Consider the following 18,642-nt stretch of genomic DNA (forward strand, 5'->3'; position numbering starts at 1 on the left):
TAAATGCCTTATTTTGCTGGAGAACTGCACTGCAGATTCAGAATGGTGCAGATTTCGAAGGATGGCCATGTTTCATTTTGCAGAAAGTGCAAATCATGTAAATTCACCTTTTAATGTTTATGAATCCAATTTCTTCCCATCCCTAGCTTACCGGGACATTTGAACTTGGGACTGTGATTTAGTTATGCCCTAACAAGCCAGAATTTGAAAACCAAAAATAAACCAGGGCTTATGTTATGTCCTGAGTTGAATAGGATTCAAACTGCAGCAGTCTGATTGGTCCTAGAACAATACGATCCAAAATGCAGCAGTCTGATTGGTCCTAGAACAATAGGATTCAGAATGCAGCAGTCTGATTGGTCCTAGAACAATGCAGCAGTATGATTGGTTGGCAGGAACCACCCAATCATGCTCTAGATAGAAGTGAATCCACAACCTGATTGGCTTACAGTAGAATTCCAGAATTAGCCAATCATGTGCAGCCCATTGTGTAAAGAATGTATATAAAGCAGATACTTTGAGGGGACATTCATTCATTCCTCCTCACCACTATGAGCTGAATAAAGAGCATGAAATCACTTTGCGACTCTGAGTATATTTCACTAGGGGACATGGGTGGCGCTGTGGTCTAAACCACAGAGCCTAAGACTTGCAGATCAGAAGGTCAGCGGTTCAAATCCCCGTGAGGGGGTGAGCTCCAGTTGCTCGGTCCCTGCTCCTGCCAACCTAGCAGTTCAAAGCACGTCAAAATGCAAGTAGCTAAATAGGTACCGCTCCAGCGGGAAGGTAAACGGCATTTCTGTGTGCTGCTCTGGTTCGCCAGAAGCGGCTTAGTCATGCTGGCCACATGACCCGGAAGCTGTATGCCGGCTCCCTCGGCCAATAAAGCGAGATGAGCGCTGCAACCCCACAGTCGGCCATGACTGGACCTAATGGTCAGGGGTCCCTTTACCTTTACCTTTTAAGTTTGGCTACCCATCCTCACTTCTTAGGGAGCAAAACCCAAGATCCACAGGAAGCCAAGCTTAATTCCTTATTTGTTTTCTGCTTGTACCAAGGGAGCGTACAGGCAGTGTGTACCAACATACAGCTCACGCACAGCAAACCCCAGTAAGCCAGTAACTGTGGTTTGTGTTGAAAGGGGAAGCTGGTCCTCACATTTGCACCCCGTGAAGAGGGGCGAACCAGTATGGTTATGAACCAATCCGCAGTTGTGCTGATCTCTTCTGTTTCGAATTCAGCCTCTTTACTGTTTCCAATTTAACTTCACTCTCCCCCACATTTACTCAGGGTGGGCTAAGTGGAAAATCAATAGCGTGTCAGGAAACATCACTTTTGATTTTCATTTTCTGCTTTGCCTTTCATTCAGGGATGAAATTCAAACCTGTTTCATCCATGTAGGGACGTATCAGGTATTTTAGGAAAGTAACTGGGGCTGTTTTTGGTTTCTGATTTTCCTTTTATACCATCCAAGTGCAAGGCTTGTTTGCTCGGCCTCAGAGCAAAGGGTGCCAAAGACATCTTATACCCCAAGTAGCCAAGCCTTTCCTAACTATTGTGACGTGCTATTATCCATTGTGTGACATTTTATCCAATAAAATATATCATTTATTTGTTTGTAAAAGCATTTCTGTACTGCCATATCCTATCACATCAGGGTGGTCTACCATGTTAAAACACAAAACACTGTTGGCTTAAAAGTCCTCAGGAGATGCATGAAAGTGAGGGTGCCTGACAAATCTCTGCTGGAAGAGTGATACTAAGTCCCCAGCTTCTTGTGGAGGCCAGTTGGGCCATTGCAGAACTGGGGACAACTAATAACACTTCTGATTATCTCAGTGATCAAGCTGGGCTCAAGTGGTCCTTAACATCTCCTAGGCCCAAGTTGTTCAAGGCCTTGTAGGCCATGAAATCTCAAGCCAGGCCCAAGATGTCCTTAGCATGAATGTTGAAGTCAACCAGCACCGCCATCTTGGGCTCCTCCTGCACCATGCCAAAGATCACCTCAGCTAACCTGGCTAGGGAGGCTGTTGGGCACCAGGAAGCTGGTAGACCCAAAGCATCCCTGACCTGTCTCCTTGGCCCAGCACCTGATGCAGACCCACCCACCCCCAGTCATGCTGCAAGGAAGAAGGTGATGGAGTTCATTCTCCTGGGGAACTCCAGTGGACCATGGCGATTTAATGGGTAGATGGAGTGTGCTCTTCCCATCTACCCCCTTGCATGTTCACTAAACACGGAAAAATTCAAAGTGTTGGTTAAAACCCTAAATGGCCTCGGCCCAGTATACCTGAAGGAGCGTCTCCTCCCCCATCGTTCTACCCGGACACTGAGGTCCAGTGCCGAGGGCCTTCTGGTGGTTCCCTCACTGCGAGAAGCCAAGTTACAGGGAACCAGGCAGAGGGCATTCTCGGTAGTGGCACCCGCCCTGTGGAACGCCCTCCCACCTGATGTCAAAGAGAACAACAACTACCAGACTTTTAGAAGACATCTGAAGGCAGCCCTGTTTAGGGAAGCTTTTAATGTTTAATAGACTACTGTAATTTAATATTCTCTTGGAAGCCGCCTAGAGTGGCTGGGGAAACCCAGCCAGATGGGAGGGGTATAAATAATAAATTATTATTATTATTATTATTATTATTATTATTATTATTAGAATACCTGAGGAAGGCTAGTGTAAAGTTACCATGACTGCACTCCTTATCACCAACGTGATTATTTTTTTAATAAGATATTTATTAGGATTTTTTAAAGATATTACAGTAAAAAATGAGAAAGAAAAAACAAAACAAAATAAAGTCAAATCCGTTTATTGTGAGGACCATGCCTGTACACAAACATCAACACAACAATAGTTAAAAAATATTAAAATTCATTACATACTACGCCAACAAAACCTTCATCCCACAAAATAGAAAGAGAGGGAAAACAAGCAACGAGTTAAACAGACGATGTAGGGGTCTTTACATTGTCATCCATAAATCTTTCCCTGGCTTTCATGGCCTTCATCACAAAAACCGCTACCACATGGGTAATACGTGGGTTTGCATCAACTAACAAAAATTTTACTTTATCTTCAGGATTGGTTATAGAGTTGGGTATAATTTGCAGCAATGCGTCTCTAAAGCCCGAGTAGATGGGGCAATAGAGGAGGTAATGTGTAAGATCCTCTTTAATTTTCATAAGGCAAGGGCATAAACGATGTTCTACTGGGGTTTTTGTGAATCTACCGGTCAGATATGCAGTTGGCAGTGTTTGAAACCGTGCCATAGTGAAAGCTCTCCGAAGGGTGGGATCAGTGATCTCCACCAAGTAGTTGGCACAGATTTTGACTGCTTTTACTCGGGGAAACCAGTAGGAAAACCCAGAGTTTTTTATCTTTGTGGAGTCCAAAAAGGCGTCTTTTTCAAAGATCCATTCCCGAACTTTATCAGGGCTCCACAATTTGAGGGTATTAAACTCAGGTAGATTGTATCTGGATAGGATATCTCGTAAGTTTTTATGCCAAGTAGTATTATTTTGTAATGATACAAAGGCTTGTTTAGCCAATAAGGTGTTCGGGGCATCTGTGAGGTTGGTGAAAAAACGCAGGAATCTTAAGTGGGCCCTGGCAGACACAGAGGGTAATCCTACTTCCACTCTTAGGAGAGCTGCCGGAGTACTCTGAGGGAGGCCTAGAATTCTTCTGAGGTAAAAATTTTGGAAGATTTCAAGCCGTTCTAACAGCTTCTGATTCCATCCCCAGAGTTCTACTCCATATAGATTAAAAACACTCAGATTTTCCATTGCTTATTTTTCTTTAGCTTGTTTCCCGGACCTCCTCATACCTCCCTTTTTTGTATTCCAGTTCAGTTTGTTGGTTCAGCAAATCCTTACCCTCTTTGTTTATCCTAATCTTTGGTCTTAAAATAGTAACATTAGATTTTTACCTCTTAACAACCCCTTTTTCATATTCCCTTAAAGCATTACAGCTAGAAACCACTTAATTTCTATCCAACATCGTTCTAACATTCATTAATTTTACAATATTTCTGTAGATAATCTTTGAACTTCTTCCAATCTTCTTCCACCAACTCTTCTCCCTGGTCTCGGATTCTGCCAGTCATTTCTGCCAGTTCCATATAGTCCATCAGCTTCATCTACCATTCTTCCAGAGTGGGTAAATCTTGTGTCTTCCAATACTTTGCAATGAGTATTCTTGCTGCTGTTGTAGCATACATAAAAAAGGTTCTATCCTTCTTTGGCACCAATTGACCGACTATGCCCAGGAGAAAGGCCTCTGGTTTCTTCTGGAAGGTATATTTAAGTACCTTTTTCAGTTCATTATATATCATTTCCCAGAAAGCCTTAATCCTTGGGCATGTCCACCAAAGGTGAAAGAATGTACCTTCAGTTTCTTTACATTTCCAACATTTGTTATCGGGCAAATGATAAATTTTTGCAAGCTTGACTGGGGTCATGTACCACCTGTAAATCATTTTCATAATATTCTCTCTTAGGGCATTACATGCCGTAAACTTCATACCTGTGGTCCATAACTGTTCCCAGTCAGCCATCATTATGTTATGACCAACATCTTGTGCCCATTTAATATGTTATGACCAACATCTTGTGCCCATTCAATCATAAGAGATATTGATGGCGCCAACCCGGAAGTCTCATCACCAACGTGATTAAAGACAATTTTAAATTGTCTTTAATCATCACCAATGTGATTAAAGACAATTTAAATTTTCACTGGAATGAGAATTTTATCTTTGTACAATAGGCTAGTTTCTCATACCCTCCAACCGTCTTCAGATGAAAATAGGGGCATTTCTCACTCCACCCTAACTGACCCTCCTTGACTCCCCATTTTTGTCATCCCACTCCCTGCAGACCTTTTCCTATCAGAAGAAGGGCATCCACCATCCTGAGAAAACCCTTTAATCCTGATTTTATTTTATTCTTTGGTAGATTTTGATGTAAAAATTGGGGTTTGGCTTCTATTGCCCAACTCCCCATGGGACAATTGAGTCCCCTACGTCCATTATCAGTCAGAGAAGAATGGGTGGAGACTGGATCCAGTGGAAAGCAAGGCAGATATTTATTTTTCTGTTGCAACAGAGTTCCTTCCGCTCCTTCTAAGGAGGGAGAGACCCTGAACAAAAGTGTGCAGGAACCTTTAAAGAATTTTGACAATGCCCAACCCCCTTAGCCAAAGACTACCCTAAAAACATCATACATACATACATCATAGGACGCGGTCTACAGCAAAAATCCTGCCTGCCAGGATATCTGATAACGGTCACTGTTTGCATTCCTTGGGCAGCCTGGCCATTCTTTTGTGATGGTTAATACTTTAGTTCCTGAATCCAGGTCACAGGCTCACCATATTCATGCACAAATACGCCCTTAAGACAAGATTTGTAAGCGAAAAGACAATGGGAAGGCTTTCCCTATTTGCCTCCCTTACTGCAGAGAAATATTTGAGGTCATTGGGAGAGTCAACATGGCTTCAGGATTGCTCTCTTGTATTATTTCAGACACATGGTTTGTATATTTAGATATGTGCGCATTTATGAATATTTATCATATATTTGAGACCTTAGAATTCTTATAACAATTTACAAAAAAAGAAAAGCAATAAATACATTTTAGAAAAGGACACTTGGAGGGTATGTTTACTACACCCCCCCTTCTCTATTCTCCATCTAAGCAAGGAGGAGGAATTATCCGAGATCAGGGACAAATTCTACCCAAGCAAAAACACTTGGAAGAGGAGGGATAGTGAAGCAGGGTGGGTCTGTGAGGGGTGTGGCCTGGGGAAAGTTATGAGGGCCAGATCGAGAGCTCTGGAGGGCCGCATTTTGCTCCTGGGTCTGAGGTCCTCGATCACTGCCTGTTATGTACTGAAGTTCTCACCCTGGGCCAGCAGGCGGATACTGTAGATAGTTCAGGTCCACATATGCAAATAAGGGATCGAAAGTGACGTTCAGTGATTGGATAGTTACAGAAAGTTGTTACAGTTACGTTGTGCTGGAGCGCTATATAAGCAGGCTGGCTGAACCCTTCAGTTCAGTTCTGTTCTGACCTGTGAATAAACAAGAGCTGTTTGGAGAATCGCTGCGTCATCTGATATGTTCACCCACAACTTAACACTGCCCTCTGGACTGAATTGGACATGATACTCCTTAAGAACGGCTACGATATTTCATGAGGGAATCCTGCTGCATAAGCCACAAAAAGTGGCACCAATGAGTGCACACTCCCTTTTCGTTAGGCACGCATTCTGTGTCCTTGCTTGCAAGTCGTTTATCAAGCGGGTCTCCTTCTCTTCCATTTTGTGAGCTCAGCATATGGTGTTTTAAATCTCTCTCTCTCTGCCCCCACCCACCATTTCCCCTTAAGGGGAGAAAAGTTTATTAAAAGCATCTTATCTGCGACTTGCTGCAAATACAAATTTACATTTCATCAATGTTTTTGGCTTTGTTAAGAAACCATATCCTCAATTTCATTTAGTTTTAGAGGGTTATCTTTCCACTAATAATCTGGGGACGCAAACAAATAATTATGGACTTGGTTTTTTCTTTCTTTCTTTCAGCCCTGAGGTGTTGCGCATGTTGACAGGATTTTCATAACACTTGTGGTTTCCCTGTATCTCTTTTGACAGCAGTGGAAGGGAGGGTGGGAAATTTGTTTGGTTTACAGGAAATAATTATTGGGAAGATGTAGTAAAATTTTAGACACATCCGTTTATAAGGGGGCGCGCGCATTCCTTTCAATTCTAGACTGCAAATTATTTCCTTGCAAAACTAGTACATTTCCATTCTTTAAATTCGGTTTCCTAAGAAAGTGTCATGTTCACTGTTTATATGGTGCAATAAAATCCCAGTCATGAGGGACCTGACAAACTAGGCCAAGGACCGCCAATTATCTTGAGCCAGTAAGCACATAAGACATTTTAAGGCAAGTGCTGTGGATGCTAGTCACAAAATGGCTGCCATAAGGGTGTGGCATAGCACAAAATGGCTGCCCTTGTGGTGTGTAGGAGAGGCAGAGCCAGTGCAAGCGAGGACGAGCATGGAGGAAAGGTTTTCTCCCTGCCTCATAACACAAGAACTCATGGGCACCTAATAAAGCTGAATATTGGAAGATTAAGATGGATATGGCGGAAATGACTGGCAGAATCCGTGACCAGGGAGAAGAGGCGATGGAGGAAGATTGGAAGAAATTCAAAGACTACCTACAGAAACATTGCAAAATTAAAGAATGTTAAAGTGATGTTGGATTGAAAATAAGTGGTTTCCAGCTGTACAGGATAAAGTTATAGATAGACTAAGATTAAAGATTAGGATTAAAGAAGTTTAAGGAAATGGAAATTTGGTATTTAAGAGGTAAAATTTTAATGCTATATTTCATCAAGATTAAAGATTAGGATTAAAGAAGTTAAAGGAAAGGGAAATTTGGTACTTAAGAGGTAAAATTTTAATGCTATATTACACTAAGATTAAAGACTGGGATCAAAAAAGTGGAAAAGAAATTGCTGGATAAACAATTTGGACTGGAATACAAAAGAGGGAGGTATGAGGAAGTCCAGAAAATAAGTAAATTCAAAAACGGAAATGAAAAGGTGATATTGTTTTTAATTGTTCTGTTTCTTTTTTTTTGTTTTCTGTGTTTTTCTTCTTTTTTTGGGATTATGTATTGTGTATTTGTGTATTTCTTTTTTATGTTTTTTCTGTTTAACTTTTTAGTGAAACCTTAATAAAAATTATTTAAAAAAAAAAAAAAGGAAGATTAAGATGGATAGAAGAAAGTACCTCAACACAGCGTTGGCCGTTTCAGTTGTATGGGCTGTTAGTTATAATTACTGTTTGATTTACAGAGAGGCATGGGACTAGCCTCATGGAAAGCTGTAACCATGAGGTGGCAGCATCTGCCGTTTTGGTCCACACCGAAAGTGCTTGTGGAGATGCCAGCACAAGATGTAGTGATGGTCACAAGCTTAGATGGCTTAAAAGTGGGATCTACTAGTTATGAAGACTACGTGCTCCACCTCCATCCAGTATCAGAGGTGGAGATTGCACTCATGCACTGCTTGTTAAGGATAATGGTTAAATTTCCTAAAATGGGAATGTTTGCTTATGTTGAACTGCTGTGTGTTTCCCGCACGCAGTTTTGCTTTAACAATAGCTCTCATGTGATTGGCTGGCTGAGTCACATGGGAGAGGCATTCTATTCTGTTGTGACTGTTACTCAAGTCACAGTTGTTTTTAACTGCTTTTCTGCTCTATCTCTCTCTGTGTGGGGAGAACGGCTGATGAGAGAGACTTCTCAGGACACTGCCGAGGACTGTTTGTGTTAGTGTGATCTGTCTGAAGTGAAACAGACAGAGGAGATCCCTAAACGTTAATAGGGAGAAACCTGAGCATGAGATTGTCAATACATTCTTCTAAGTTATAGAGCGTGTCACATGCCTATTTACACTCCAGCACAGCTTGCTGGGAACTTCCATTTGTGTACAGTGGTACCTCGGGTTACAGACGCTTCAGGTTACAGACACTTCAGGATACAGACTCCGCTAACCCAGAAATAGTACCTCAGGTTAAGAACTTTGCTTCAGGATGAGAACAGAAATTGCGTGGCAGTGGCAGCGGGAGGCCCCATTAGCTAAAGTGGTACCTCAGGTTAAGAACAGTTTCAGGTTAAGAACGGACCTCCAGAACGAATTAAGTTCTTAACCCGAGGTATCACTGTATATGAAAGTAAAGTGGTTTTTTTTTTTGGAAAATATAAAGACTCTGGACATTACATATCATCACAATTTATTTATCTATGTATACACAACATTGCTTGCAGGCTTCCCACAGGGACCTGCTTGGCCAGGGTGAGAACATGTTGTTGGGTTTTGGTCTAATTCAGTAGGATTATATATATATATTCTCATAAACAATGGTGATATGATTATTGTGAAGCCAGAAACCATCGCCAATGGCCACTCCAATTCTTAGAATCATAGGGTGGTAGTACTCATGCTATGGCCCACAGGCAACAATATATTTTAGTAGCGGATTTTTCTGCCGACGGCTACTAGCCTCCACTGAATGCCACTTTGCTGGGAATCACAAGTAAGGAGAGGTCGTGTCATAGTCCCATTGCCGAGCAACAGTTTTGAGGACAAAGAGAAGAGTCTCTGAAATATACCCTTGGCAGCACCAGCATATGAAGTCAAGTCCGTTCCGAGGGTTGGACAAACAGCAGTCCACATAGCCAGACAATCCAGTGGTCGGGGAGTCTGATGTTCACGAAGCCGTGGGTCCAGATGGACAGCAGGAAGCAACAAGGTTGGACCAGGAACCACAGGCAGGGGCGGAGCAAGGTGGGTGCGTTGGTGGGTGCAGACTGCCCTGGATGTCACCTCATAGGGGGGTGACAAAATGTTGTGTGGCACAGCCGTAGGGGGGCTTTTTTGTTGAAAAAAAGCTCAACAGCTCTGGCTCCCCCCAAAAATCTGAAAGCAAACCATTTTTGCAGGCAAAAAAATCAATAAAAAAATCAATGTGTGGTGGGGTGAAAAGGACTTTTTTGCACCGGGTACCACTTGACCTTGCTACGCCACTGACCACAGGCATTGTTTCCATCCCCTGTCTGCTGCTGAAATCTTTGTTTCAGAAGGCTGAAGCCAGCTGGTTCTCATCCATGCCTTCTTCTCCATGTCTTTGAAGGCTGATCAGCTGCAGGTGGAGTCACCCCGCCTGCTCCCATTCCCAGGTTGCTGTTCAGCAGGTGAAGCTGACTCCTTGCCCACGACAGGTTGTTGCATTCAGGTCATGCTTACAGGCTTATCATGGAATCATAGAGTTGGGAGGGACCACTGAGGTCCTTTAGTCCAACCCCTTGCAAGGCTGGAATCTTTTGTCCAATGTGGGGCTCGAACCCACAACCTTGAGATTCAGAGTCTCATGCTCTGCCGACTGAGCTGTCTTCTCACAGGCATCTCGCTGGCCAATGAGAGAAGAGGATGCTAGAATAGATGAGCCCCTGGCTTGATCCAGCAGGGCTTTTCCGACGTTCTTATATTACCCACTGATCGCCCAGCAAACACAAAGCACTTCCATCAATTTGCAGGAGATATTTGCTGATCTCCCTCACTCTGTGTGGTTCTCAGGTGGTCGTGCAAGTTTGCATACATGTTTATCCAGCCTGGGCTGAATCAGCACTTTGCATGCTTCTTAGGTCATGAGCCTTCAGGCAGGACCCTGTTTATTTTTATTCCGTGTATATAATGAGCGCCAAGCGCAGTGCAGGTACTTTTATAAATATTAAATGGCGATACTTTATTTTAATTTCCTAGGATTGCAGGAGGAATGAGATTTTAATGAAAGGAGACCCAGTAGGAATGTGAGCAACGAGCTCATAAGCACTTGCTGGATTGTGTAGCTACAAGCTACATGGTGGAATGACTACAAAAAGTAGAGTGGGGGGGGGGATCCGTTTTGACATGAGGCAGACAATTCCACAGAGCAAGCATATGCCGTATGACAAGTTATCCATTTCTCTTAATATGGGGCTCTGGGGGCATGGGGTGGTGCAGAGAGCCCGAGAGCCTATATATATATATTCTTTCCTTGATTTAATGAACAGTTTCCTTGCGTAATGAGCTCCCTCAGTACTTGGGGTAGGGGTGGGGGGAGACAAGAAGTAGTGAGAACAGAATAGCTAGTGCTGAAAGTTTTTAAAATGTAGAAGTCATGATGGATGGAGAGAGAGAACATCTATCTCCTTACTTCTTGTTGTTTAGTCGTTTAGTCGTGTCTGACTCTTTGTGACCCCATGGACCAGACCACGCCAGGAACTCCTGTCTTCCACTGCCTCCTGCAATTTGGTCAAACTCATGCTGGTAGCTTCGAGAACACTATCCAACCATCTCGTCCTCTGTCATCCCCTTCTCCTTGTGCCCTCCATCTTTCCCAACATCAGGGTCTTTTCCAGGGAGTCTTCTCTTCTCATGAGGTGGCTAAAGTACTGGAGCCTCCACTTCAGGATCTGTCCTTCCAGTGAGCACTCAGGGCTGATTTCCTTAAGAATGCATAGGTTTGATCTTCTTGCAGTCCATGGGACTCTCAAGAGTCTCCTCCAGCACCATAATTCAAAAGCATCAATTCTTTGGCGATCAGCCTTCTTGATGGTCCAGCTCTCACTTCCATACATCACTACTGGGAAAACCATAGCTTTTACTATACGGACCTTTGTTGGCAAGGTGATGTCTCTGCTTTTTAAGATGCTGTCTAGGTTTGTCATTGCTTTTCTCCCAAGAAGCAGGCGTCTTTTAATTTCGTGGCTGCTGTCACCATCTGCAGTGATCACGGAGCCCAAGAAAGTAAAATCTCTCACTGCCTCTATTTCTTCCCCTTCTATTTGCCAGGAGGTGATGGGCCCAGTGGTCATGATCTTAGTTTTTTTGATGTTGAGCTTCAAACCATATTTTGAGCTTTTCTCTTTCACCTCCATTAAAAGGTTAATTCCTCCTCACTTTCTGCCATCAAGGTTGTGTCATCTCCTTACTTAACACCTTACATCTCCCACTTCACTGTGCAACAAAAGACAGCCAGGTTTCCTTCCACAGAAGAAAGTACGGCCACATTCGCACACTACAGGTCAGCAGCCAGAAGCACCATAACCAGACACTGGAGAGACCTGTCAGGGGTAAGCATGGACCAATGGTACCAAATAGTATGGAAAACAGCCTTACTAGAAAAAGGAACCAATAAACTGAAACTGACACAGGGACAAATAGAAGAAGACGCCTTCACCCCAGTATGGCTCCCCTTTATCACATACACAGCCCAACAAGACAATGACAATAATCCACCAATAGCATACAAATCAATTTGGCTAACCTGATCCAAAAAACCCACCCACCCCACTCACACATGAAAACAAAGACCACCACAGCCAATCACAAACAAACAACCACACCCTAGGCCAACCCCAACCTCTCTCACCACCAAAGGAACACAAGTGAATAGCAGAGAACCTGCACAAGCGACGCTGACACAAAACCCCACATATATTAAATAAAATAGTAACATTGCCACCCACCCCCACCCCCACCTATCTCCCCCCCACCTTTTCACTTCTTCTTCCTAATGTCTCGACAAATGAAACTGATCTGTAAAAAATGTTACCTGGAGAAAAAAAAGAGAGAGACATTGCACATACTTCTATAAACTAAGAAAAGATTTAATAAAAATACATTTAAGAACTACATTTAAAGGACAATCATAGAATCATAGAGTTGGAAGGGATCCTGAGGATCATCTAGTCCAACCCCCTGCAGTGGAGGAAAACACAGCTGTCCCATATGGGGATCGAACCTGCAACCTTGACATTACTGGTGCCACGCTCTAACCAGCTGAGCTATCCAGTGACATCAATTGTAGCACATTTACAAAAGCTACAGTTTCCCCCAAAGAATTCTGGGAGGTGCAGTTTGCTAAGGGTGCTGAGAGTTATCATTCCCCTCCCATATTCAAAGGCCACTTTAGTGATCATGGGGAATCCTGGGAATTGTAGTTTGGTAAGGGCATTAAGCAGGGCTTTTTTCCCAGCCGGAACTCGCTAGAACTTGGTTCCGGCACCTTTCAAATGGGTGCCATTGCTGTTATAAGAGAACAAGGGAGGCAGGCGTTCGTGGTGAGTTCCAGCACCTCTTTTTCTAGAAAAGTAACACTGGCACTTAGAGCTGCTAGGCAACTCCTGTTCCCCTTTCAGAGCTCTCAGGGTGGTTTAAGAGTCAACACTTTTTCAAAGGGAACTGGGAACTGTAGCTCTGGGATGGGAATAGGGGGTCTCCTGAAAAACTCTCAGCACCCTTAAGAAACTACAGCTCCCAGAATTCTTTGGGGGAAGCTGCAATTGCTTAAAGCGGTGTGATAGTGCTTTAAATGTATGGCATGAATGTGCCCCATGCGGTCAAAGTTCCTTATCATTTTCTGGAAGGAAGATGTACAGGCCAAGTACAGGTGGCTGCATCAGTTCTGTGCTGGCAAGAACCCCAGCTGGGACAAACCTGCCTGGCCCAAACTGGATGTAAGGGCTCGTTAACAACCCACCTTTTTAATTAAAACTCCCTCTTTCTCTCTTTCCCCTCCCTTCACCCTCTTCCTGCCCCTTGTGCGTCCTGGGCTTTTGCCTTACAAGTCTGAGGGCAGGGCCTGGCTCTCGTTTTTGTTGTTTCCCAGCTCCTGCTGGTAGGATTGTGTCTTGAATTTTAATTGATGTGAGCTGCTTTGGGAGATGTTTTTTCTCTTTTTGAAAAAGTGAGCTGCTGACAAGTGAGCTCTATCGCAGACCCCTCCAAGTATCCCTATTTTCCGGGGACAGTCCCGGATTTACAGAAGCTGTCTTGGGGTTTCTGATTTGATCCTGAAATGCCCCACTTTCCCTCTATTTTCATTGGGGAAATATTGGAAGGTAAGTTAGGACATCCCTATTTTCATCTGAGAAACGTTGGTGGGTATGGAGTTATCCGACCCCCAAGCCATCTGAAAGCAGCCCTGTATGGGGAAGGTTTTTTGTTTTTAATGTTTAATGTTTTATTATGTTTTTTAAAATGTTGGAATCCTCCCCTGAATGGCTGGGGCAACCCAGTCAGATGGGTGAAGTATAAATAGGAAAACAACAATTATTATATAGGATGTCCCTATTTTCATGGGAGAAATGTTGAAGGGTATGCTATCGCCAAGCACTGCTACCCTTCAAACTACCAAACAGGGCTGCTAGAAAAACATGGTTGCCCCCTGGATCATGTGAGTCTGTTTAGAAACCTAGTTTGCTAGAAGTTATTCCTATCCCTATTTCCCCCCCCCCTCTCTCTGTGTGTGTGTATTTAAAAACCTTGCCAGTGAGGACAGCTGAAATATACTCAGAGTCGCAAAGTGATTTCATGCTCTTTATTCAGCTCATAGTGGTGAGGAGGAATGAATAAATGTCCCCTCACAGTATCTGCTTTATATACATTATTTACACAATGGGCTGCACATGATTGGCTAATTCTGGAATTCTACTGTAAGCCAATCAGGTTGTGGATTCACTTCTATCTGGAGCAGGATTGGGTGGTTCCTGCCAACCAATCATACTGCTGCATTGTTCTAGGACCAATCAGACTGCTGCATTCTGAATCCTATTGTTCTAGGACCAATCAGACTGCTTCAGTTTGGATCCTATTCAACTCAGTACATAACACCCCTCCCCTCTAAGTTCCAGTCCTGCCCGGGAGGTCGCATTCATAGTCCTCAAGGTATGCCGGCGGCCTACGTGTGCGTTGTGGCCTGGGGTGTTCCCTGGTCCGGGCTCCGGGTTCTGGCTCGTGTTCCAAGGATGCTGGCTGTGATGCGGCTGTTTGGTCTGGTGCAACCGGCTCGCTCAGTCGTGGTTCTGGTTCCGGTGTCCTTTCGGCCTCACGGGTCCTCTCTGTATTTACTGATTCTGCCTCTCCTGCTGGCCCCTCCTGCTCTATGGGCCTCACTGCCCCGCTGTTCCCTTGGGACTCCTCTGACCTGTCCTCCTCCTGGTTTTCTCCCGGGAATCGTCGCCGTATCTGGTCGCAGTGGCGGCGCCAGCATTGCCCCCCATCCGTTAGCACCTCGTACGACACGGGGCCAGTGACCCTGGTGATTGTGGCGGGTACCCATGCTGGGCCTGCCCCAAAATTCTTTGCGTACACTGGGTCCTGGGCCTCGAAGGTCCGGGGGTTCCTGCCTTCCCCCACCACTACCTCATCCTGAGCTCTATCGGGGTGAAGGCGGTCCAATCTGATTGCAAGGCGCCGACCCATTAGTAGTTCAGCGGGGCTCCGGCCAGTCGTTGAGCTGGGGGTGCTGTGCTGTGCTAGAAGGAATGTGGCAAGGCGGTACTCCCAGTCCCCTTGCGTCATGCGGCGAAGGGTGTCCTTGGTGGTCCGCACCATGCGTTCTGCTTGGCCATTGGTGGCAGGGTGGAACGGCGCCGAACGGATGTGGCGGATGGCGTTCTGCGCTGTGAAGGTTTGGAATTCTCCTGACGTAAATGCAGTCCCGTTGTCTGAGACGAGAGTGTCAGGGAGCCCGTGGGTTGCAAACAGCCTGCGTAGTACCCGGATGGCTGCGGACGTGGAAGTGGACGGTACCAGTGCGACTTCCAGCCATTTGGTGTAGGAGTCCACCACTATGAAGAATGTTTTCCCCTGAAAGGGGCCAGCGAAATCCACATGCAGGCGTGACCATGGTGCTCGGGCGGACTCCCAGGACTGGACTGGGGCCCTTGGGGGATCTGGGCGGGATTCTTGGCAGGCCTGGCAGTGTTTGACCCAGGCCTCTATCTCTCCATCGATCCCCGGCCACCACACATAACTCCTGGCAAGGGCCTTCATTCTTACTACCCCTGGATGTGTCTCGTGTAGGGCTGTGAGGACCCTTTTGCAGAGGGGCTGGGGAACAACGACTCTGCTTCCCCATAACAGGCACCCCTTGTGGGCCGACAGTTCATGTTTGCGGGTTGTGTAGCCGGCGAATTCTGGCCCGGGGCTGCTGCTGGGCCATCCCCTCCACACCCAGTCCAGGACCCGGGAGATGACCCTATCTTTCTTGGAATGGTGTGCAACTTCTTGTGCCTGAATGGGGCGGTCGGGAAGCAGCTCCAGGCTCATAACCTCTTGTGCAGGTGCTGGGTCAGGGCCTGTTTCCGGTAGTGGTAGCCTGCTGAGGGCGTCCGCATGGCCCATCGCCTTCCCAGGTCGGTGAATCAGTGCATACTGGTAGCTGGCAAGGAAAATTGACCACCTGAGGACGCGAGGAGACAGCACTTGGGGGGTCTGCTTTTCGGGGGCAAACAAGCCAAGCAACGGCTTGTGGTCAGTCACCACGGTGAAGGGCCGCCCGTACAAGAAATCATGGAATTTTTTTACTCCCTTTACGATTGCCAGACCCTCCTTGTCGATTTGCGAGTAGTTCCGCTCGGTTGTGTTGAGTGTCTGGGAAAAGTACGCCACCGGTACCTCTCTTCCATCCGGGAGTTGGTGCCCCAGGACAGCTCCAATGCCATAGGGTGAGGCGTCGCATGCTAGCACCACCGGCAGCCTCTCGTCGAAGTGTGCCAAGACCGAGTTTGAGACAAGCAAGTCCTTGACTGCCTGGAATGCGGCCTCCTGGCGCTGGCCCCACACCCAAGGGGCCCGCTTGTCCAGGAGTCTGTGTAGGGGCTCCGCTACCGCCGCCTTGTGGGGAAGGAAGGAATGGTAAAAGTTCAATAGTCCCAAGAAGGCCTGAAGTTCAGTCTTGCTCTTGGGCGCTGGGGCATCACAAATGGCCCGTACCTTGTCCCCAGTCGGGTGGACCCCTTCTGCGTCCACCATAAATCCCAGAAAGTCCACCTGAGGCACTCCTAGTAGACATTTTTCCCGCTTCACCTTGAGACCCGCCGTCTGGAAACGGTGCAGAACGGTGCGGAGGCGGTCCTCAAACTCCTCTGGTGTGGGGCCGGCAATCAACACATCATCGAAGAAGGGGGTGACGCCAGGAATCCCTTTAAGGAGAGAGTCCATTATATTCTGGAATATGCCTGGTGCCACGCTGACACCGAATTGCAGCCGCTTTACCCTGAACGCTCCTCTGTGCGTCACAATCGTCTGTGCCTCTGCTGTGGCCTCATCTACTGGCAGCTGTTGATATGCTTGGGCCAAGTCCAGCTTGCCAAAAATTTTCGACCCAGCCAGGGTGGCAAGGACATGGCTGACCACTGGCACTGGGTATGCGTGGGCCGTGAGGGCCTTGTTTATGGTACATTTGTAGTCTGCGCAGATGCGGACCGAACCATTAGGCTTGACGGGTGTGACGATTGGGGTTTCCCAGGGAGCATTAGGCACCGGCTCCAGCACTCCTTGCTCTACGAGTCGGTCCAATTCCTCGTCTATACGGGGTTTCAAGGCGAACGGGACCCGGCGGGCCTTGAGCCTGACCGGTCGTACTGCGGGGTCAAGCTGTAGCGCAATGGGGGGGCCCGTATACTGTCCCAATTTCCCATCGAAAACCCCTGGAAATTCCTTGCATATGGCGTCCACGTCCACTTGTAAGCTAGTGTGGTTCACCCCGGTGACAGCTAGCCCCAGTGGTCCAAACCATGCCAATCCCAGTAAGCTAATGTAGGGGCCCTTGACCACAAGCAAGTCCAGTTGCCGCGTCCGCCCTCGGTATTGCACCCTGAAGGTCCCCACCCCCATTGTGGGGACCTTACGTTTCTGGAAGTCCCGGAGGGTGAATGGGGCCGGCCTGAGTTTGGGACCCCCAGTGGGACACAGTTTCCTTAAGGTCCTTGCCGAGATTATGGATAGAGTTGAACCCGTGTCAAGCTCCATGCGGCATGGGGCCCCCTCTATCTGTACCTCTACATAAATTTTCTCTACGTTGGGGTGGGGCAACTGGTATACCTGGAAGTCCGTGAGCTCCGTCGAGTTGCCTTGGTGCGTTGGGCCCCGGGACCTGGGGCTCTTGGATTGGTCATCTGATGCCTGGTGTCGGGTGGGCCGAGCCCGACACACCCGGGCGATGTGTCCCGATTTTCTGCACTGCCTGCACTCTGCGTTGCGGAAACGGCAGGTCCTCCTCTCGTGACTCTCCCCGCAGCTTGCGCAGTTCCCTCCTTCTCGTCGAGGCAGCTGTGGTCTGTGCGCTGCTTGAGTGCGCTGCTGTACTCGGTGCACCTCCTCCCTGTCGGATCCTGAGTCGTCGGTGAGGTCTTCATGGTGGACCCTCGGTTGGGATGGCAGGCTCGGCCGTGCCTCTTGGGTCGACCTCTCGGCAGCTTCTGTTGCCAGGGCCTCCTCCAGAGCGACCTGGAACGTTAGGTCCTTCTTAGCGTAGAGGCGTCGTTGCAGCTTCTCATCCTTCAGGCCACCGACGAGGCGGTCACGAAGCATGTTCTCCAGCTCTGAGAAGTTGCAGAACCGGGCGGCTTGGCGGAGAGAGGTCACAAACCCAGTTATGGTTTCCCCAGGGGCTTGCCGCTTTGCGTAGAAGGCATTTCGACGAGCCACCACTGAGGGCTGCGGCGAAAAGTGCCCCTTCAGCTGTTCCATTATTGTTTTGTATGGAACAGTAGCGACGTCTTCAGGCGCAAGGAGAGCCCGGGCAATTTCAAACGTCTCCTCTCCGCAGACGCTGAAGAATATCGCCCTCTTCTTGGCGTCTTCTTCGTCGGTGACCCCTTTGGCTTCTAGGAGGAAGGTGAAACGGGAGGCGTACGCTTCCCAGTCTCCAGATGCTGGGTTGAATGGCGAGAAGCTGCTGTTGGCTGCCATTCTGAGTTCCTTGTGCCCCGGAGCTGAAGCCTGGATACACGGTGCGAGGCAGCGGTGCGGCAGTTGGCGGTGCTGCGGTGCTGTGTGTGGCAGTCAGCTCAGCGGGATCCCACCTTCGTCGCCAGTGAAATATACTCAGAGTCGCAAAGTGATTTCATGCTCTTTATTCAGCTCATAGTGGTGAGGAGGAATGAATAAATGTCCCCTCACAGTATCTGCTTTATATACATTATTTACACAATGGGCTGCACATGATTGGCTAATTCTGGAATTCTACTGTAAGCCAATCAGGTTGTGGATTCACTTCTATCTGGAGCAGGATTGGG

This window comes from Podarcis pityusensis (assembly GCF_964106645.2).
Source record: "Podarcis pityusensis genome assembly, chromosome: 3".
In the NCBI taxonomy this organism is placed as follows: domain Eukaryota; kingdom Metazoa; phylum Chordata; class Lepidosauria; order Squamata; family Lacertidae; genus Podarcis; species Podarcis pityusensis.